This window comes from Halichoerus grypus, chromosome 8 (genome assembly GCF_964656455.1).
Source record: "Halichoerus grypus chromosome 8, mHalGry1.hap1.1, whole genome shotgun sequence".
Taxonomy (NCBI): Eukaryota; Metazoa; Chordata; class Mammalia; order Carnivora; family Phocidae; genus Halichoerus; species Halichoerus grypus.
The window spans coordinates 75,856,479-75,880,672 of NC_135719.1; the positions used below are offsets into that span (position 1 = coordinate 75,856,479).

At 37.1% G+C, this 24,194-nt stretch overlaps 1 long non-coding RNA gene across 2 annotated transcripts in view; it reads right to left on the minus strand.

Annotated features, from left to right (window-relative positions):
- Positions 1-3,137: 3,137 nt before the first annotated feature.
- LOC118546438 (uncharacterized) overlaps positions 3,138-24,194 on the minus strand; it is a 110,205-nt gene continuing 89,148 nt past the window's right edge. Inside the window, exon 3 of one of the 2 annotated variants that reach the window (XR_013450157.1) lies at positions 3,138-3,247. This is a non-coding gene — a long non-coding RNA (uncharacterized LOC118546438). The remainder of the gene's footprint in view (positions 3,248-24,194) is intronic. The other variant, XR_004922590.2, reaches the window with a different exon arrangement.

Below are 24,194 nucleotides of genomic sequence, written 5' to 3' on the forward strand. Positions count from 1 at the left end.
GGTTCAGTCAGATGATAGCGGACACACTTAACTCCATATAAAGGAAAATGTTTGAACACCAGTACTATTGATTTCAAGGAAGGTTTATTTGGGTAACATTTGTTTAAGAAGATAATCTGAGTCATAAATTGCATAGTGAGTAAATCCCTCTTAAGCAACAGCAGAAGAGTGGTTTTGTTATTTTGAACTTTATCTTTGCTTTGAAAAAGTCCAATATTACTATGCATTTTGAAATATTTTATCAACTGAGGAACTTAGGCCTCTCAGTCATAGACTGCGTTCTTTAATTAACTGATTACTTCCAATTCTTTTTAGAGTTTTGGCCAAAATTAGTTACTCTGAACCTAAAGAGAAAATGAAGACATGACTTTATCTTAAACCTTAGTAAAGGGTTTTGTTTTAAGGTAGACTAAGCAGGTTTTCTTAGGACAACCTTATGGTAAATGAGCTAGAGTCTCTGAGCTTATTTCAGCTAGTATCTCAACACACATTATTTTAACTGTTGGCTAAACATAAATTGATAGAAAATAGTCACCAGCGAGAATAGAAACACAGTAGCGATGGTCACTGAAAAGAGATTTAAGCCAAAAAAGCAAATAAACCCAAAAACTATGACAGAATGTCTATAGAGCTCTTCATTGATCTTGTATTTTAGAAAAATGAAGTGTGTGTTAGGAATGATTCATGGGCTGGATAGGAAAGTGGTTGGAGGCTGGTTTAGGGTGGAGAAAGAAACACAAGAAACAGCAATACTGGATAGAAAGAATAAGTTCTTGTGAGCTTTTCAAGTTTCTATTATCAATTTGGGCTTAAAAAGAATAAAATATTTTGACTCAATTTAAATAAAGCAAGTGATAGGTGCCCAAAATGAGACTATAGAATTATTTCAGAATTAATCAAGGTATTATCTTATTTGAAGGATGTTTGAGCAATAATAGCTATATTATGAAGGGTTCTCCTGAGGAACAAACCCAATAGGAGATCTAGCTATCATCTCTCTATCTCTTTCCCTATCTATCTATCTATCGAGAGATTTTAAGAAACTGACTCACACAATTGTAGGGGCTAGGAAGTCTGAAATCCACAGGGGAGGCCAACAGGCTAGAAATTCAGGTAAAAGTTGATCTTGCAGTCTTGAGTCCAAAATCTGTAATGTAGGCCAATAGGTGGGAAGCTCAGGCAATGTTTCCATGTTGCAATATTGAGGCTGAATTGCTTTTTCCTCAGGAAACCTCAGTCTTTGCTGTTAGAGCCTTTAACTGATTAGATGAGGCCCACCCACATTATGGAGTGAATCTCCTTAATTTAAAGTCTACTGATTGTAAATGTTAATCACATCTAAAAACTACTTTTGTAACAACATCTAGACTGGTGTTTAAGTAACTGGGCATTACAGCCTAGCCAAGTTTACACATCACGATAGTTTTAGCAACAACCCTTAACTTTCTACATTTTGGTTTCTCATTGTGTCTAAGAATGAGATGATATATTAAATATTAAGTAGAATGTTAAATAGTATTGGATTTTCCTGTGCCTCTGTGTGTGTGTGTGTGTGTGTGTGTGTGTGTGTGAAAGTTTGTGCCATATGCTCAGTCTTCCTGGTGTGTGTTTCTAACTTACACTGGTAAAACAAGTATATGCTACCAAAGCATTTCTCCTGCAACCTTCCATAAGAATATAATCTGTGTGTCTCAGACACAACAGTTGAATATACCTCCAATGATAGCATTTAAAGAACTCCACTCCAGATTCTGAATAATATGGCTAATATCTTTGCAGAAAAAGAACTTAAACATAAAAGAAATAAATGGCCCATTAGAATATATGACTTCAGTAACTGAGGCATTGATCTTTCGTCCTTTGTTTTAATACTAGCAAGATAAAAATAATATATTAGAAATTTCATTCAAGCCACTGACATCGATTTTCAAAAGTGACTGCTTATAAACTTTAAATGCTTTGTTTTTGTTTCATCTTATTTTATTTTTTGTTTTTGCTCATGTTTATGTTTGCAGAGTGAGTCATTCAGTTGGTTGAGTGGTTGATTTTTTAACTCAAATACTTTATTTATCAAGACTAGGAAAAAAAACACCTATAAATATAAATGGGAATTTTGAAGAAAACGATCATAGATTTTAGTTAATTTTATTGAAAGTCCCATACCTTAATAAGGATAAACAGTGTCACTGGCTTCTATAAAATAATGCAGTTTTTTTCCTCTTCAATATCACCTGTGTATTGAAATTGGATGATTAATAGCATAGTTCTTACAGGTGAGAGATCAGAAGTGGGTCTCGCAAGGCTAAAATCAAGGTGTCAACAAGCTCGCCTTCCTTTAAGAGGCTTGGAGGGAGAATCTATTTCCTCATCTTTTCCAGCTTCCAGAGGCCACCAGCATTCCCTGGCTCAGGGCCCCTCCCTCCATCTGCATCCAGCAGCGAGTGACATGAAGCCAAGCCCTGCCCACATGGCCATCTCTCTGGGTCTCTCTCCTCTGCCTTCTTCTTGCACTCCCACCAATAAGAGCTACAAAATAATACATTTGTGTTGTTTTAAGCCACTAAGTTTGTGGTAATTTTTTATAGCAGCTCTAAAGAAATTTCTATAAAAGAAAAAAAAGAAAAGAGAAAGACCGTTAAAGTATGAAAAGGATAAAATAATCCTTACAGATAAAGCCAGAAATTTCTTTGTATGTATTATCAAGTAAAACAAGTTATTTGCCAACTTAGCAAAGAAAGACAATGCTCTTATTCGTGGGCTTTGTCTATAATAGGGATAGATATCACTCTGAATACCTATAAAAACAGATTTGAATATATGCTACCATATTTAAATATTTAAATTGCTAATATGATTCTCCAGGTGGGACCAAACGAATCACACATGTCTCCCCATCTCGAGGTCAGTTGATTAGCAACTTTAATTCCATCTGCAACCATAATTCCTACTTACATATGTAATCTCACACAGATTCACAAGTTCTAGGCTTTAGGACATGGACATCTTTGCAGAGGCCATTATTCTACCCTGTGAGTTAATAATTGGATGGGCACCTAAGAGTTCATTATACTAGTCTATCAATTTTTATAGGTTCTAACTTTTCCAAACTAAAAAGGTAAAACATAAATAAATGTAGGACCTTATATCATCCAAGGAATTGTGTCCAGGAGAGAATTCCAAGTTCAGTTACAACCTCATTAGTATTCAGCCTCTTAGGAAATTTCCATATTTATTTCCAGCGAGCTTTCTGAAAAAAGATAAAATAATGGAACAATTTTAAAACTTAAAAGTATAAAAATATAGGCATACATTTTACTTCCAGCAAACAGCCCTTCCTCAGATTTAATCTCCCCCCCATGCAGAAAAAAGGCTTAAAATGATTTTTAGAAATACTCATTACTCATTACAGATTCTTGGATTCTTCTAGGTTTGGAGAGCTCTTTTATATCATCTAGTCCAGGTACTCTCTGACACAGGACTTTCTGCCAAATGATTAGCTACACGTTTATTGAACATCTCCAGGGGTGAGGAATGGGAGTCACACCCTCCAAAGTAGTTTATTTCATCTTCGGACAACTACAATTATTAAGATTTTGTGACACCGATACAGCTATGGAGAATAAGTATACTACTACTTCTACATAACCGTCTAGAGATATTGGAGAGTAGCTCAGATGTCACCCCAAGGCTAAATACCTTTAGTTCCTCTGGGCATCCGTGGCAATCCAAAATTGCTAACGAATAAAGACTGTGTCCCTATGGAATATTTTATTGGAAGTAAACTTGTCACTTTAAGTGAAAATTCCCTAACAACTCATTTATCTGATAAGTTGAACCATAATACATTGGGAAAATCTAGAGAAGGTTTTACCCATGGCTCTACTCCAAAAGCCAGCCTCACAGATTTTCTGGGATTCTTATCTTCCATAGATAGGCTATTTCAACTGGGTGGTAAATAACCATTTTTGTCCTGGGATAGCCCTAGACATAACTGCCCTGCACACCTATGAGCTGTGAGCATAAATGACTGGATTAGGGAGGTCAGAGGAGCTCAGAGTGGTACAATTGAAGCTTCAACCTTCACTGAAGACCTTTCATTTTATAGGACAGTTGAATCTCTGCTCTGTAACTTGAGAGAAGCTGATCTCTTTCCACTTATTAGCAGATTTTAAAACCAATTTTACCTAAAAAATAAAATTTCACAGAAATTACAGGTTCCATTTTTCATTTTTCTAGTACCTAGTTTGACAAGATTTGCTGAGAAGCTTAAAGTAACACAATTAAACAAGAGGCCATGACCTTGTAAAAATTAAAGCTTTTAATTTTATTACCTCAGGAAAACCTTGGTTCTAATAATAGGTATAGGAGGACCAGAGCCATGCCACTAGATTTCACTGGACAAAAAGGATAGATTCTAGACAGAGTTAACATAGATATGAAATAGGTGGGGAAGAATTGTCCAGCTGACTTAGGGGGCTCATTTCTCACCACCTTACAACATAGTTAACTGTCTCAAATTTTTGTCAGGCAGGCCCTCAACTGTAGGGCTGATTGAAAATAGAAACCAATAAAGGCTCTGGTTGAGATATTTTGCCCTCAAAGCTAATCAGTGACTTTTCTGAACTGAGATCTTTTCTCCTCAATGGCTTGTTTTATACTGTTGTTGACTCTGGGCATAGTAGCTCCTGGTGGGAATCCATTGTTTATTCCATTTTCAGAAAGGATGACCTCTGTTCCCCCAAATCATAGACGTATTACAAGACCACTTGACTGTTGACCTGAATCATACACAACCCACATGCCTGACCAATTGCTTAGTTACTCAGGACATCATGAGGAACTGGTGACCTTTAGATCTAGCCTACTGCACTACAAACTGCCACCACACTGTCATGTGTTCTCCCATTTCATGGAGATAGCTACCAGGAGAGCTTTCAGATTATGTGCAGCTTTTATTAACTTTTGCCTCTGAGGACAGGACTCAGTTATAGGCCAAGAAACACAAGCTCCACACAGACTACTCTCATCCTATCTCTCTAATGTTTACACAAAAATAGAGTCAGATGACTGACACTAGAATTAGCTTCTGTCAGGATGATCTTTTAACACAGCAGTTAAATTTTTCATAGTTTGTGTTCTGTCCCCTCTTCTTTTGAACTTGCTTCTAAACAATCTTAGAAGCAGATCTGGATATACTCAATTAAAGCTCCTTTATAATAGAGACTATTTGGCTGATCCAATTTGGGTCTTGCGAACTCAGAATAGCCTAGACAGGCAATTCCTCCTGCTAACTAATCACTGTCAAAAGGAAGAGCTACATGTCAACATGTTAGTGAATTCGTTAGAAGAATGCATCTTTTACTTGGCTTAAAAATAACAAGTCAAGCAACAAGTTAAGTTATTTATTTGGATTGGTACAAATATCATGAATAAGTCATCTTAGCAAATATTTGGGCAATAGAATTATTAAAGACAGACATTCCACGAGTGCTTTATTAAGATTGTGTTTTGATGGAGGAGGCATTTGGTTATACCTCCTTTAAAAATAATTTTCAAGTTGGGGCACCTGGGTGGCTCTGTCAGTTAAGCACTGACTTGATTTCAGCTCAGGTTATGATCTCAGAGTCGTGAGATCGAGCCCCACATCAGGCTCCATGCTGAGCGTGGAGTCTGCTTGAGATTTTCTCTCTCCCTCTCCCTCTGCCCCTCCCTGCCCTCTGCTCAAAAAAAAAAAAAAAAAAAAAAAAAAAAATTTCTCAAAAAGAAATTATTTTCAAGTGAAAATATTACCAACTATATCTATCACCCATCTGTCCATCTGAATAAATGACTTCAAAGTAATTATTTTGAAAGAGTCTGGCCTTTTCCAGTGGGTACAATTTCAGCTCACTCAGCCTAGGTTGTCATTCTTTTCTCAACTGGTTCTTTAACTTCCACACAAAGATAACTTCATTGCATCCTTTCCCTCATCTTTTCTCATCTTTCACCCTCATTTTTACTCATTCTCTGTATACTGCTTAAAATTCCATATGTAAGAATATTTAATAAATGAGTGGATAGACAGAGGGATAGATGGACAAATTTGTCCTGCTTAAGAATGAACCTAAGCCCTTTTCTGTAGTGCATCTTAGCGTTTATTAACACACACTCCTGATGATCTTTCCAGCCTCATCTTTTGACATTTCTCACTACCCACCTGCCACACACATACACCAATAAACTGAAGTGGTTACAACTCCAAAAACATACCAGTTCCTCCTTGGGACACGTTTCTTTACCATTTGGAACCTCCTATTCTTATCAGAAAAATGGGAATGATGCCTATCTTACAGAGCAGCTGTAAGAATTAAAAGCACTAATTTATGAAAAGCTCATAACATGGTGTCTGGCACATAGTAAGTGCACAGTAAATGTTACTTATTATTGTGATCGCTGCAGTAGTGATGATCGTGTCTTCCCCCAAACCCACGGCTTTACACATTTTTTTTTTCTTCTGCCTAAAATACCACCTTGTCCACCTGGCAAATTCATGTTTATTTTTCTCAATGAGGCCCTCCCTAACCCCTACAGGGAAAGTTAGGCTCTTCCTTGTCTGTACGTTAAAACATTTTCATAGACCTTTATTATCATGTTTAAGGCATTGTACTCTAATGATGTCTGACATCTTCATGTGTTTCTTTTCCCCACTAGATTCTTAAGGTGGGGGACATGATTTCCTCAAGGATGTCCCTGACACTTGGTATGGAATACAACATCAATATATGGGAAAGAAGGGAGAAAGGAAGGGAGGGAGGAAGAGAGGAAGGAAGAGGGAGAAAGGAAGGAAGGGAAGGGAGAGGAAAGGAAGGAAAGGAAGGGAGAAAAGAAGGAGAGGAAGGAAGGAGCAAGCAAACGAATGAATCCAGTCCTCTGGCAGCCATCCTGTCCTCCATCATTCCTGGAAGATCCCCAACAGTGATGCATTGATCTCATTTACAAATTCTGTCAGTGCGCTGATTAACAGTTCCCAAGTTTATCACTCAGGGCATAAATAACTCTGGCTCTGGAAGATATTAATTCATTTGCAGTGACTAATTTGCCTCCTATTTGATGATAATGCCAACTATTGACTAAGGCAAAATCCCTTAGCTTGCCAACCAAAAAAAAAAAAAAAAAATCACTTATTCAGAAAATGGCTCATATAGGAAAGAAGCAGCTGCTTTTGCAATTGACACAAATGAGCCAAAATTTGTTTCTCTAGAAAAAAATTCCTTCCGGTGATTCATTTAGCTTCAGTGGTGAGGTTTTGGTGAAGACAAGAGAAGTGGAAAATGAAGGATAAGGGAGTACCAAGAAGGTAAGCATATCAATTTTCTTCATCATTTGCTTTCTCTTTGATGATTTTCCCTGTCTAGATTCCTAAGTTATAGATGCAGAGTTCTTATTGATCTAGCCTCTTATATTGGAGAAAGAAAATTCACTCAGAAAAATAAAATTAATTGTAAACTGGAAACATTTTCTCATAAAGAGCAACAATTTTTCTCCCTTGATGTGACAAAGATCTTCTTTACTAACTTCCTGTTTTGGAAGATACTGTTCATTGACAATAGAACTCATAAAGGTGAGGAAAAGTTTCCCATTTTACGAAATAATATTTCACGCTCTGGAAGTGCTACAATTTATAAGTTTCATCAGATAACCTGTTAGATGATCCCAATGGTAATAGGGTTGCCAGATTTTTTTATGGTAAAAGGATGTGTGGCAACTAAAATGTAGTTGACGTTGCTATACACACACACACACACACACACACACACACACACACACACACACTCCAGTTCTCTTACCACCAGTGGAGGGAATGACCAGATGTAGTTCGAAAAGTCTGCTGTCTTCCTTCAACCCAAGTTCTTTCCCATGCCAGTGTGTTTGTGGGACCCAACCATGGCTGAGGAATTCCTCCTTCTGGAGCAGACTTAGCCCTTCTCTTAGGAGCTGGTTGTACTCTCTCCTTTCTACTCACTACATCACCTCTTCTCAAAATTATGAACCAAGAAACCATCTATGATTAATCCTACTCCACTCTTACTCTGTTTGCATCTTCAAATAAAAACATTTTCTGTTTGTTTGACCTCTTTCCCAACTCTCTTTGGCTCTTTTATAATTATTCTTGTCACTTTTGACTCTCTGTCTCGTATCCAACTGCCCCCCCCCCCGCCATTCTTACTCCCGAAATCCTACTGCAGACATGCAGTTTCTACCCCTTCCAGCTTATCCTACACATCAATGTATGTTTCCTGAGTCACAATTCAGAAAAAGGTTGAGTTTCTTAATCTCTTAAACCCTTTGCAGTCTGGCAATGGCAGTCTATCTTTTCAGCCACATCACCCCCCATTTGGACATTTGATTACCACCTCCCTCACCCAGACGTTCTCTAGATCAATAAAGGATATGACCAGCCAGCCAGTTACTCAAGTAAAAACCCTAGGAATTATCTTTGAGTCCTCTCTTGCACCCCCCACATTCAATCCACCACCAAGCCCCTTGACACTACTTGCATAACATCTGCCCAGTCTGGCCATTTGAATTAACACCTACCTGAACCACCATTATCATTTCATTGGGCAACTAGAGTACTTCCTATTTGGTCTCTTCTTGCCTCTCTACAATCCAGTTTCCACACATCTGAAGAAAGCTACGTTAAAACATAAATCAGATCACATAACACCCTGTTTAAAACCGTCCAGTGACATTCCATTCTACCTAGAATAAAATCCATACTTCTGCCCCATGTCATCTGGCTCATGTGGACCTGTTTGACCTCAGCCGTTACCACCTTAGCATCTCCCACTATGCAACAACCTCACTGGCCTTCCTTATATTCTTCTTACATACATTTTCACTGAAAGCCTTCACTAGCTTTTTCCTTCTCCCAATGATGCTTTTCCCCCTAAACTTTGCATGGCCACTATCTTTGTTGTCAAGCTCTCAGCTTAATATACCCAATATCAAGTAGCTGCTAGGACATTGTCATCACACCCTGCATAGCACTTATCTGATATTTCTTTTTGGTTTTTTGATTGTATGTTTATTTTCTGTCTTGTTCACTGGTGAGTTCCCCCATCTCTACAACAGTGCTTGGCTCTCAATAAGTGTATGTAATGGATAGATGAACCTTACTTTCCCATCTGTCTGCCCTGTCTACAACACTGGACAGTATTCCTGATGGGGAATGATAGCATCAATGACCAGAGGTAGATTGGGTTGGTATGGAGACAGGAAGGCTGATGAACAGGAGGAGAGAATGACTTGACTACAGGGGACCGTCTTTGTTGAATGATAGTTAAGAGATGAGGTCACTTAAGATCTTCAACATCAAACTAAGAAAGTTTGGGTCAAATCTGATAAGTTATAGAGGTCCCCTTCTTAAACCTAGGTAAACAGAGACTGTGAATTCCATGAAGTCAATGATGCTTGCTTCAGTCACTACTATAAACCCAATGCCTAGAACACACTGGGTACTCAATAAATCATTGAAAGTCTAAGTGAATGAATGGACATGGTATAATCTTTAGGAGTCTTTGTTTGGAAATAGTTTATAAGTCCTGATAGAGATAAGAAGACTATAGAATAGAATTTCTTAAAATCTGGACAAGGGATTATATGTAAGTGATTTATTAAAATGCAGTTCCCTGTGCCTTTCCTAAGACCACCGAATCACCTGAGATTGGGATCAATAATCTGACTGTTATGAGTTTCCTTTGTTTCTTCTAAGCACACTACAGTTTGAATGTCTGTCCTAGAAGGGTTGAAATGATGACAGGCCCTAAAGCAGTATCTGTATTTGAGGGAATTCGTGAATGAGGACAAGTTGCCAGAATTTTGCAAAGTATAGGAAAGAGTCAGAATAACTGTTTCCAACCTAGCAGGCAGAGAGAAGGACACTGGCGTGATAGAATACAGGACACTCATGTACCAGTATGAAAAGGCTTCCTCTTTTAAAAATGTGGAAGGTAATAGCTTTCCACCTTTTGGGAAACGATGTAAAGGCATGTGTAAGGTGAAATGTGAAACTAAGCTAAGAAAATTATGTGTCCCCAAAACCATGAAAGGTACTACACTATAATAAATACCAAAGGTGTTACCCCTGCATTCCATAGTGTGAGAGGGCTGAAGACAAATACGTCCCATTTCTTCTTGTCAAAACGTATATTAAAGGCATGCTACTCCTGTTTATTTCATAGTGAAAGCATTGCATATGTCTCAGTAAATAGCTCTTTGTGCAATAAATCCTTGAAATTGGCTTCCTCCCAGCCATGAACAGATATAACATTGGAGCAATGCTAGAAAGCAAGGAAGCAATGCCAGAGATCTAATTTGAGGAAAGATCTGAATGCAAATGTCTCCAGCAAATAGTAACATTTTAGGAAGTTGTTCAGTTTTCCATAGTTCAGATTTTATTCATTATTCTTAGGCTTTAGAATCTAGAATCCATACTTAGAATCAGATTTTTTTTTTTTTTTGATGTACAGATGGACTGAGGCCAGTGAATGCTACTCATGAGAAGAAATCTTAAAACATGGAACTACTTTGGGCACCTGATAGCCTCTGTATTTTTGTGTTATGGGAAACCTGACATTTAGAATACCCAGTGAGTTAAATACCCAAAAGTAAATCAGCCCTTCCCAGCATGATGGCTAAATGTTTAATATAAGCATGTAGACTAGTCATCATAAAACCCCAAGTTCCTCTTGTCAGTTTCCAGTTAATCACTATCACATGAGAGAAGTGAAGTTAAGGAAGGTCGGCTGACAGAAGTGAGTATTGGAACAGGCTGATGACTATACCCATGAGATTGCTTGCTTCACTGTAACCGTCTTGGAAGCTCTGATTTTTTTATTTGAGTTTGTTGCAAAAGTAAAGATAATATATTGGGAGATTTTATGTGAATTGTTCTAAAGATAAGACCTTTCTGTTTTTTCTCTAAGCTGAATAAGAAGTAAGGTTGATGCTGATATAAAAAAAAAAAAAAGACGAAAAAAGTAAAACTACTGGTTGAAAATTTATGCCATAAAATTTGAGTCACACATCAGTGATGTGGGGATACAATAACCAATCACTTCACTGTCAAGGGACCTGTGACTGTCTTGCCAAAGAAAAGGCCAAAAGCTAATTAAGGCAGTATACTTGACAGTAACAATTTCCTCACTACCACCCCCCCCCCAAAAAGTCTGATGAAATCAACACATCCCTGAAGAGAACATATTTCAACATAAAAAAGGATCATAATTTGCTTCATAAAGTTCTTTGCTTCCTAGATGACCATTCCTGCGGCATCTTCATACAGGAATTCTAGGTCAAGAAACTGAAATCTGATGAGAGAAATACTTTAAACTTTTTAAAGCATGCTAACAATTCCTCCTGGACAATCTCAGTTCAAATACTGAAAGAAAGATCTTGAAGTTATATATGCATTCAGTCAATAAATACTTATGTACAACTTCATATCTGCATGATATGTTTCAATGCCAACTATCAGAACCATGCTCAGCTTGATCCAGCAACAAGAAGGAAGCTAAGTGACCCCTCCCTGCCGTGAAGATCCTCAGACCGTCTGAAGCCTCAGAGCATACAGCCAGTGGCTTCTTTTGCTTGGTCCCCTCACCATCCAGGCCGTCCAGATAGGGCATGTCCAATGCAGAAGCAGAGGAAAAGGAAAGAAGTGATCTTTATCCAAGGCTCAGAGCTTTGGACATAAATGTTAAGTCAAATGTTCCAAAAGAGAAAGAGCCCTTCTTTGTCCTTGGCTTATTGTGAAACAGCGAACTTTAAAAATATGAAGACCCTCTTTCTTCATCTTAATACTGTGATACTTCTATCATTTTTATCACTTTCCCCAACATGGATAAAGATCTAGTCATACACTAGATGGAAAAAGTGTTTTCTTTCTGCAAAGAGATATGTTTTTGTGGTTTTCTATGTCAAGGACAACTGAGCTCAGTAGGCATAAATTCGATTTATTTAGAGTCTGAATTTATACAAGACAGAAGACATTTTATTTTCACTCAAGTTTGGCCTTAAAACCATGTCACTTTGTTCTGAAGGTGTATTTTTGTTTTTGTAGATACTAGATTTATAGACCTTTCGTGAAGGATAGATAATATCGTTAAGTATAGGTGTATTTTAATCAATTAGCAAAGTGCTAATAATCAATTGCATTTAGTGAATGAATGTTTAAAAAAAAACTTCAAAATTCACGTTTTCAAACATACTGTGCTACTCTTTTATTATTCATTGGGTGATACCATTGTAATTACCTGGAAACAAATAGTCCCTGACTAACATTTCCCTGGGTCTGGTCCTCCTTTCAACAGTAACTAATTAAATATGTTTCGAAAGCAAAAATTAAAAGTAAATTTCATCCTTTGTAGTCAAGAAGGACAAAATACTTTTTTTTTTTTTCAGATTAGACTGCTTTTTATCAGGCATTAAAAACCGTAGCACCAGAAACATAAACATAAGAGAAGTAAGTTGCTTTCAATAACTTAGCTTAAAAACGATTAACTCTGGGTCATTTCTCAAAGTCCATCTTCTATGTCAGGAAAACAGAGTAATTTAGAGATACAGAATACTTTTCCTAAATATTCCCAATCCAGGCCTCCAACTGGATGATAAGTAGGTAGAGAAAGAATTATGTAACAATGGCTCAGGTGCTCCCAAGCTGTGAACACCCATCTTGCAAACATCAAAAACTCGAGAGTAAAGGGATGCACACTTTCTTCACACTGCTGCTACAAAGCTAAACTGTGTCAGTTATGGAATCTTTCTAGCTCTACCTCGCTTTTCTATCCCTCCCATTCTTAGTCTTTTTTTTTTTTTTTAAGATTTTATTTTTAAGTAATCTCTGCACCCCAGGTGGGATTTGAACTTCCAACCCCGAGATCAGGAGTCACATGCTCTACGGACTGAGCCAGCCAGGCACTGCACCTCCCATTCTTAGTCTTCAGGAAGATTGTGCACAAACCACACAGAGCAGGTTAGCAGGCTTCTCTGAGATTGGGAGGGACTCATATCCCTTCCATTTTTTGAGGCTCCCAGTACACTAAAAATTAAAGATGTGTTAAAATGAGGTTTACGAAATTTGTGGCATGTTTTTAAAAAGTTCAATCTTGACAATGAATCTCAGTGACAGTGTGGATAGCCTCATTAGGAGACAACATCAGGAGACTAAATCTGAGGCCCTACATGAAGATGAGAACAGACCAAACGGCTCCCCTGCTCCCTCTATAATTAGCCTGCTATTTACTCCCTGCTTTCATTCTCTCGCGGTTTTCTAACAGGTTTCTCTGCCACCAGTATTTCACACCTCCAATCCATCCTCCATCACGCTGCCAGAGTGATCTTTTGAAAATGCCTGTTTGATCATGTTATTTCCCTGTTTAAAACCCTCACATTTCCAGTCATCTGCAGGATGAGTCAGGCCGCTTCACAAGGGGACCACGGAAGCCCTTCCTCGCTCAAGCCAGCCCGGCTCACCACCCCATTCCCACCTCCCAGGACATTCCTTCTCTCCAGCTTAGCCTCCCTACTCTGCACGCATTGATCTGCTCACACTGTTCTCGGAGCCTGGATTGTTCTCTCTTTCTGCAGTTGCCTGAGAAGCACCTGTTCCTTCTTCAGGATTCACCCCAGCCTTCGTGACCCCCTCAGGAGGCTCTGGCCACTGTCCTCTTTCTGGCCCCATTGTACCCAGTTACTTTCGTCATGGTCTTTATCACAACGGCCACACTTACTCGCTTATGAGTTTGATTCCCCTTACTACGCTTAAAGTTTCACCATTCCATTTTTGAATCTTAAAAAAGTACCTTAATCTTGGCTGATAAGAGTTAAAATAATGTTACTGAAAGACTTTTATAACGGATAAGTAGAACTATGTTTTGCAGGAGAATTCTATGTAATTTTTAAAAAGCCATCAGCTTCTAAATTCCCTGAGCTTCTAAGCCTCTCCATGACAATCTCCATACATCTCTTCATCTTCTCATATTTAAATCTGCTTCTCTTCAAGCACTGAGGGACAAGAAAATTTTAAGTTTTTATGCAATTTTATTATTTCTCTCTTTGGTTTTATTGCTGCAGTATTTTTTTTCCTGCTACTTGTTCATCTCAAATGTATAACGTTTCTGCTATGTGGTAGATTAAGTGACATTCACAAGCCTGGCCTGGTCACCCCCATACCATCCATGCATGATAGACTGTTCTGCGGGGAAATGTATTTTAAGTTGCTAACAATCTGCCTCAAAATTCTTTTGGAATTTAGCACCTTTGTAGGTTGTGGATTCTCTACCGAGGTTAGGAAACCTGATACGTACTAGTTTAAGGTATTCATTCAGCAAATATTTATTGATTAACATTTGTCAGGATGAATGTCAGGCTCTAAGGAGAGGGAGTGAGATAAATTAGGGCCTTGCCTTCAAGAGGTTTACAATCTACCCGTAGATTTTGCCAAAAATCGGTATATTTCTCTTTCTGCCTCTCCAGTATTTATTGCTGCTCCTGAAAATAGATAAATTCTATTTATGATCTTAGTCACATGGAAAACAGCTATTATGAGAATAGTAAATTAACATTTATCCTTCTGAGAAGCACTTCATAGATATTAGAAATATTTTGTCATGTTTGTTTCCTTAAATACTCATTTAAGATCATAATCGTGGAAGAATATTTTCCTTTTTAATGAACTTCCCTCCATCTCAAGGAGACTTGTAATATTTTGTTATTTCATAATATCTACACCGATCCTTGAACATCCTTTTGGAAGGATTCCTCAAACTGTACATTCATTTTTGTAGCCCTCTTTTTCTCCAGTCTAGATGAAAGATCCATCTAATATTTGAGGCCCTCATTTATTGTCTTCTACCAAGAGAAAAAGGATAATGGATCTAGAGATGTAAGGTCTTTAACAATGTACAACCCTAAGCATTTAATATGTGAATTAGTGGTCTTTAAATGGTTATCCTTCAAGCAGATCAGAATTATTCTTGGCAACTAATGGATGTATCTGTACAATGGAATTTGCCCATTAATGATAGAAAGGTTTCTAAAGATCTTTTAACATGAGATAAATAAAGCAGTAGATCAACAGAAGATAGGTACATTTCATAATAATCACTCTGAAAGAGCTATTTCAAGTAATAATTACCCACTCAAAAATGATGGGGGAATTTCTAATGGCTATAACTGTAAGATTCACTTACCATGTGGCAAGACAAATCTGCTATTTCTCCAAGCTTAAAAAGGAAACATTCATTAATGGGAAAATAATGTCTTAATTCACTCTCTTAACATTTTTAAATTAAATTAATAAAATACAGTGTTTTCATCTCTACAGTTTTACTCACTTTCCTAAGGATAATATTTTTTAAAATCTATCCTTCTGTGCATAAAAAGCTGACAAAACAGTGTATTCCTTTTCTGTTCCCAGGAAAGCCTTCCTTCTATAAGACATACCTTCCCTTTCCTGATATAAAGTTATTCTCACTAACCATTTCAACTTTTGGTAGTCTTTTCTCCTAAATCTCCAGTTTAAATCGGTTGATATGTTGTGGCTTATCTACTTGTATAAAACTCTTTCTATGAACTTGGCCGCACAACTCAGAAAAAGCAATATGGTTTCCCGGTGCCAGGCTGAGAGAACAAAGAGGCCAGTCCCTACTCCTTAGAGTTGAGTAAAGGGAAGGAAGGACAGCACTGTCTTTCCTGGAACTTTCTTCATTCGTAGGCTTACTTATTCAACTGGTACTGGTGTTAGGAGATGTGCCAGAAGGAACTATCAGTGGAAAAGTAACTGGGGAGGAAGCCAGAAGTCAAAATAAAGTCAAAACAAACATTCCCATATGTATAAAATTAGGGATTCACAAAAGTCTCCAAATCTATTGTTGTAAATATCAGGGGTCAACCGCATTATTTACGATGCTTAAATATGACATAATTTTTGTTACTCCATGTGAATATTTTTTTATTTTTTATTTGGGTAAAATACAACATTTGCCATGTTATCCATGTTTAATGTAGAGTTGAGTGGCTTTAAGTGCATTCACACTGTTGAGCAACAACCACCACTATCCACCTCCAGAACTTTTTCATCATCCCAAACAAAAACTCTGATTCCATTAAACAATAATTCCCCATTCATCCCTCCCTCCAACCCTGGTAACCACTATTCTACTTTACATCTCTATAAATTTGACTACTCTAGGTACCACATATACGTGAAATCATACAATATTTGTCCTTTGCGTATGGCTCATTTCACTTAGCATAAGACCTTCAAGGTTTATATATATTGTACCATGTGTAAGAATTTCACTCCTTTTAAGACTAAATATTCCTTGTATGTATATGTCACTGTTGTATATATTCTGTTTATCCAATTATGTGTTGAACATCTGAAATGTTTCCACCTTTTGGCTATTGTGAATAAAGCTACTATACACATGGGTGTACAAATATCTGTTTGAGTCCCTGCTTTCCATTATTTAGGGTATATACCCTGAAGTGGAATTGTTGGATCAGCGGTACTTGTGTGTTTAATTTTTTGAGGACCTGTCATACAGATTTTGAGGAACTGCCGCGCAAATATTTTTAACAGAACTAATATAGTTAGTTTAACAGTTTCAAAGCTTAAATTCAAATAATAATTATCCTCATTACTGGTTTCAGTAAAATAATTAAAACAAACATCACACTCACCCTTTAATAGCTCTTATTTGCTGGTGCAAACATCTTGTACAAATTGCACTGTTTCTAGTCCAGGATGTCTACAACCATATGTGCTCTTTTATTTCTCTGGAAGCTGTCCATGGATTTTTCTTGGTGATTCGTGGCTTCTGATTCTTAATTATTAATTGTGTTTTGATGGCAGAAACCCAAAAGCAGAAGAATTATCTACTGTGAAATTTGTTCATCAGAATTTAGGTTCACCTTGTGCACTGCTGGTGGGCACGTAAATGGGTGCAGCCACTATGGAAAACAGTAAGAGGGAGCCTCAAAAAATTAAAAATAGAACTACCATATGATCCAGCAGTTCCACTTCTGGAAATATGTCTGAAAGAAACAAAAACACTAATTCAAAAGGATACATGCATCCTTATGTTTATTGCAGCAATATTTATTATAGCCAAGACATGGAAACAACCTAAGTGACCACTGATGGATAAATAGATAAAGAAGTTGTGGTATATATATATATATATATATATACAATGGTATATTAGTTAGCCATAAAAGATGAAGAAATCTACCATTTGTGACAACATGGATGGACCTTGAAGGAACACAAACTCATAGAGAAAGAAACCAGATTTGTGGTTACCAGAGGCAGGGGATTGGGAGGAGGAGGAATTGGAGAAAGATGGTCAAAAGGAACAAACTTCCAGTTATAAGATGAAGACATCCTGGGGATGTAATGTACAACACGATGGCTATAGTTAACACTGTTGTATGATAAGCAGGAAAATTGTTAAGAGTATAAATCCTAAGAGTTCCCCTCACAAGGAGAACATTTTTTTCTTCCTTCTCTTCTTTATATTGTATCTATATGAGACGACAGATGTTAGCTGAACTTAGGATAATCATTTCACAGCATATGTAAATCACACCAGCTACATAGCTAAAACTTATAGAGTGATGTATGTCCATGATTTCTCAATAAAACTGGAAAATAAATAAAAAGTGAAGAGTTAAAATAAAGGATTTAAGTTCACATTTTCTTTCACCCCAAGGTAGTTTTTACTTACTTCTTCATACAAGTCAGAAAAAAATGACAGTTATGATCATGGTCTGTTAACTTTTGATCTTGTAGTTTATTTTGCAATGTGTTTCTGTTCCCATTTGTAAGAAAATAACTTACTTAAAATGACTGGGGATCTTTTTTCCTCCTTTGATTATAGCAACGTCAATTGTGTTTTCAATTGGTGTCCTGGGTAGTTTTTTTTTTTAATGTTATATTAATCACCATACATTGCATCATTAGTTTTTGGTTTCCTGGGTGTTTTAATGTAACAATACAAATATTGCCCATCATAAGTCTTATTCAAAACCCTTTCAGATCAAAACCCAGCTCAAATATTCAATATCCACTGAAGTCATACACTTAAGAGAAATAACTTTTGACCTTAAAGTCTGTATAGGAATCAAATGCCAGACAAGCTGTTTTGTGTGTCTCTCATCAACAGCAAAACTGTGGTTTGTTTCAATACAATAATGTCAGTGATGAAATATGCAGGGAAAGCAAGGAATTGAAATAAAATTTAGTGAAATGTTCTCCCTACCTTATTTTATTTATGCATCACACTGCAGCCCAGTAATGACCCAGATTTCTGTAAAAATATTTACTTAACTCTGAAAATATGTGTAGCATTACATGTTGTGATAGTATAATCAAATTAGATATAATCTTCTTATTCTGGGGCTATGACACTATATATCTCCAATTTTGAAATCTGCTGAAGTTTCTTTGCTTCGGAGAGACTTAAATCAACTCAGATCTTTAAGTGTGTAGCTTCATTTATTCTGAACCAAATATAATTTCCCTTTTAGGGAGAGAGTATCTTTAAAAGGCTCATTAATAAAATCTTAACGAGGCATCTTGGACTTTGGAGAATACTCATGTCATTAAGTATGGAAAGTTGTAAAATGTAAAGATAAGATTTCTTATCAAATACACAACAGCAAAATGTTCCCGACGAAACCAGAACATTCTAAAAAAGTCAAAAACTTTTCTAATGCCTTTGTAAAACAGCAAAGTAATTATGCTGATACCTTATGAACCAAAGATCTTATTTTCTTCTTGTGACTTGGGTACAGTAGACACACCTATAGAAAGAAAAATTGGTACTCCTTGTTAGGTTTGTAGCCCAGATGGCCTTATGGCTTTAACTTTGAGGATATAAATGGTCTGTTTCTGGAACCATGTAAATATGCAAAGAAAATGCATGCCAATTTACCAAGTGAAAGGACTATTTGAAGAAATGTAAATGTAAGAACATTAACAGGGATCCAAGATCTGTAATAAATAAAGGCTGAAACTGAAAAAAAAAAAAAAAAACCTCCCCCCCCAAAAGAAACCAAAAAACCTCAGACTGTGGATAAATATAATCATTGTAATAAAAGCAGAACTTGAATCCAACGACAATAAAATTTTACCTAAGGCTATCAGTTGGCATCAAATGGAGGATCAGTGATAATGGGAAGCATAAGAAGGGCATAAAAATTTTGGAAGCTGTTAAAATCGTCAAAGGTCAAAATACTTGTTTTAATCTAGCAACAAATTCATTTTCCAACTAGGCTCATTCACATATGGCCTTGTGCCCATTGCACTGTTGCACATTGGCAGTTCACAGTTTATTAGAGGCATCCAAACTACCAACAGATATAAATCACAGAGTCATTGATCTTCAAAGAACCTCAAGAAATGATCTGGTCTGCCCCCTAAACAGACATTTAAACCTTTCAAGACAAAATATCACCTCTCTAATTTTAGAAATCCTCAGGAAAATTTCTGCCACAGTTCTTTCTGTTCAAAGATGATTTAACACATTTACCTGTTTAGCTTTGTGGCCCCTGAGTTCAGAGCATAAACTACAATTTTATTTAAATTAAGCCAGCTTAGAATTTTTTCCTTTCTGCAAATGTCTCTTTTCTTTATTTGATCTTCAAAACTGCTGAGCTGATTTTAATATTTAAAGAAAAAAAAAAACTTACTCCTAGGCTGTAAACCTGTATGACGAATTCCAGCCCAGAGCAACATTTTATGATCCAGTGTCAAGTTCTTGAAAAATGAAAAATGAGAGGAAAGAGAGATTTAACTGTAATGTGGATACATTTTGGACTGGATGTTAACCAATTGAATAAGGTGTGTGTGTTTAAGCATAAAAGCTGACTGTATTTGTCTTTTCTGATACGAGCATGCAAAACCTTTTATTTTCATAATCAGGGCCAAATGTATTTTGTACTCTGGACTTGAACCAGAACTCAAAAGGGGAATGAAAGAGCATTATCCGTGCAAGCAATAGATTTGAGGCAAGTTTTAATTGAAAAAAAAAAAAATCCCACCATCTATTCATTTTTAAAGCATGAGCTGCATTCAACACATAAATCCTTCATTATTCATACATGGAAGTGTGTGTTTAATGATTAAGTCTCTAAGGATTTATTTGATAGAATAATCTAAATGTCTTTTTTTAAAAAGGCAAATGAAACGTGGTTTTTAATTTTTTAAAGGACAAGTTACAAAGCATGCAAAAATATAACACAGACTCTTAGTTTTTAAAACTATATCTGCAATTTGCCTATCCATTGGTTTGTTCATCTGGATATCAGTAACATACAGACTTGATCTAATAATGGCTAATTATGCAGTTGTTTATCAGCTCATTTGAAACATTTTGAGATTCAGTCTAGCTCAGCAAATTACTGTGCTTAAGGCAGTTCTGTATTCTAGAAAATTATAACATCCCCAGAAGGCAAAGAATTAATAATAAAAATCCTCTTTTGTAAAAGATTATCATTGCAGAGCAAATGGAGCAGATCTTCCCTATCCTACTGCATTTAATATTCTCATTTTTTCCCTGAAACTTTGATGGAGAGGCAATGAGAATATCTCTGTTTTATTAACTTATTAAGAGGCACATTTATAGAACTCGTGCACTATATTGATTCCTAAAGCTGCAATGCTGCTAAGAGCCAATAATCACAGAAGAGCAGGATGATTCAATTTGTTAGCCCAGAATGTTTCTGAAACTCAGTAGAGCCCACATTTTCACCCAGTTCAGAGAGCCTGGTTATTTAACTTCTCTGATCCTCCATTTTTTCATCTGTAAGACAGAGGTAAGAGCCAAAGGCAGCCTCTGGATGTTGTGAGGAGTGAATGAGACAATGCGTGGAATGCACCTAATACAATGCCTGTCTCCAGTAAATAATGTTAGTTTTAGTTATTATTATGGCTACGATGGTCATTACTTCTTGTGGTGCAGGACTCAAATAAGATGTATGCATTTAATTAGCCATTTGCCTCAGTAGTCATGCAACTTTTCAATCTCAATATTTTTATATCAGCTGAAAGTTTAACAGGACCTTACCGCTCCAGCACTTTTTAGCCCAAAACTACCTCACCAAGCCAACATCCAACCAGTCAGAATGGGTGGGATACGATGATCTGAGATAAATCACCTACACAAGAGCTTGGAATCATTCCAACTTCATAGCAGTTGGACTTGACAACATAGTATTTTAAAAAGCACTTTGGGTTGCTTCTATTGAACTACGCCAAATAGTTTTGAACTTTTTCTTCATGATTCAGATTTTGTCATAGATTTCTGCCACCTTCATTTCCTCCACATTGGATCATTGCATCATATTTTAAGAAGAAAAAAAAAATCTTTAAAAACTATCCAGAAGCCTTAGCTGGAACATATGAGACTATTTGCTTTATAGCATTATTTGCATAGAATATATGTAATCAACTTCATTTATTTTGTCGACCAGGACTACTTTTTGACTTCCTGGTAAAATGTAGTGTGCTACCTTTAGTTTATAAATATGCCTGAAGCCTCCCTCTCCCTCTTTCCTTCTCTCCCACCCTCCCTCCTTCCCTCTCTATCTCTCTCTCCAGATATATATATCTCTCTCCACATACACAAATTTATATATGTGTATGTGTATATATATGTGTGTGTATATATGTATACGTACACAAACTATATCTTCATTTGTATATTTGAGGAGTTCAGTTAATGAGTGCTTCTCAAAAACCGGTATCCTAAAGCTAAACTTGGGGGCTGATGGTGGCTCAATTTCCCCTTGCAATTCTTGGCTTCTAGATATCTCCGCCTCTCTTGGTTTGGGAAAACAACTCATGTTGCAGAGCATTTCAACTTAGGGACAATGAACATACTATTAAGCTTTTTTCTTTTTTTTTTTTTTTGCCCTGAAATGCGAAAAGCAAACTATCCAAATAGTAGAGACTAACTATACAAGTTAACTATTCTTCACCTCACTCTATAGCCAGTGCTTGATTTTTTCTGATTTTAAAACATGCAAGCAACTTTGCTTAACTTTAAAAACACCCAGGAAAAGCCTCTTCCCCTTGATTATTCCTCCAGCATTCCTACGGGAAAGTGAAATCCATTCCTAAGGGAAAGTAATCGGTTACATATGTAGAAGAGTAAAATGCAACCGAACAGAGGAAAAGTCCACGCAGGGTGCAGAAGCCAACAGCTGTAAGAAGCAGAGGCCTGCTGGAAAGCAGTGAGCCAGGAATGTGTTTCTACTCTGTAGACTCCCAGGACCTCAGCATGCGGGAGCAGAAAGTTTTGCACCCCTTTCATCGGGGAAACCGTTAAATGGGCTCTGTGTCTCTCTCTACTTACTACCGGGATGGTTTAGAAAAAGCTAACCTGGAAAGGTCAAGGTGTCTTTCACCGAAGGTTTCCAGAATCCAGTCAAACCCCTTGCCCCGGGCCGGGAAAGCACCTCCTTTCATCGCACCCATCACAAGCCCGTGCTGGTGCTGTTTCTGCTGTTTCGTCTCTCCATGTTCTGCCTGCTGGAATCGCCGTAAGTCACCTGGAAGTTAGGTGATGAGCAGCCTGTGTTGTGGTAAGAATTAAACACCACTCACGGAGCGTCTGTGGCCTCTCCCCCCTCGTGGGCCGGGCAGGAGTCACCTTGGCCGAGAGACAAAATGCAGAAACTGTCATGGTGCCGCCTGCGTTCTCTCAGCCTGGGGGAGTAAATGGAAATTTTCACTTCCGGCTGCATGTGTTGATCCCGCAGTAGCCATATTATGGAATTTCAATTCTTCCACCTCCCTTGAGGAACTAATTTATTCTCATCCTGGCAGGATCTCGAAAAGAGTTTGTAGAGTCTCGCCGTAGTGCCGTAATGCAGAAGGCAGAGTGACGTTTTTAATAGAAACATAACAGCTCTTAAATTTCATTTGCAACATCGTCAGTAGACTAAGTGCATGTTGGGCGTATTAAGAAGAGGTTTGGGGAATTTGATGCTTCTTCATCTTGGGCTGAAGTCAATACAGATGTGACAAGTCCGCTGAATGACAATCATTGATTGGCAAGAACGTACAAATAACTAACCATCCTCTTTATCTAAAAGGAACGTATTTTCTTCCACACTAGAGCCCTAAGTTATGTGGGACACTGTTCATCATAAACACCCTAAGAATCTGTTATTTAATTCACACACCTTTTGGATCATTGAAAGAATCAGTCAGAATTAGGAAATTATTTTCTGACAACTTATATGGCAGGGTGAAGAGTGGTCAATTTAAAATATATGAAAAAAATAGGCATTTCTGGAATTGCCTGTTTACCACACCTATACTTTTAACCAGATTGACAGTATGTAGCATGAGTGGTTTAATTTTCTTTAGCACGGTACAAATTCTCTGCATTTTTTCTAATTACCACTTCCTACAAGTCAGCTCGAATAGGAATAGACTCACTCGGTTCAGTTCAATTTCCACAGCTTGACAGATATTGATATCAAAATTAATTCTAAAATAAAACTTCATAAAAGAAAATCCTATTTGACAAAAGAACTATTGGGCTTGAATCACAGTTGCATTTGCATTGCGGAGTCCCATTTTTGTTTTTATTGTATATGAAATAATGCTGAGGGAGAGACTGTATACCCAGAGAGAGTTCATTTGAGGCATCCTGATGGTATCTGCCATATGCAAGTAAAGCAGAAGCCGTTTTTATGACATCTTCAGAACTTGAAGATTGAATTACAGTTTCAGTAATCATCAGCTCCCTTTCTCCAGTGTCACTTTTTGGTAATATATTGCATAGAAAAGACTTATGGTTCCAGTTTTATAAGCTTGCAATGAAAATATAACAACTGTTGTATTAAATTATTTAAGTTGTAAACCACTGTGAAAAAGGAGAAAAAGTTTTATCAACACAGAGGCTGAAAAACTGATTATAATGGAGAGCAAAATGTATTGTGCTGATTATTCCCAAGTTTTCCCCTAGTTTAGCATATTGTAAATCTTCAAGATCTCCTTCAAATCAAGGTTTGGGTATTTGTTGATTATTTAGAACTGGCAATGGCGAGAGAAAAACAGAGTCTGTGCAGTTCCCGGTCACCAATTTATTTTAGCAGAGCTATGAGCACAAATAAAGTCCAAAAAAAAGGTA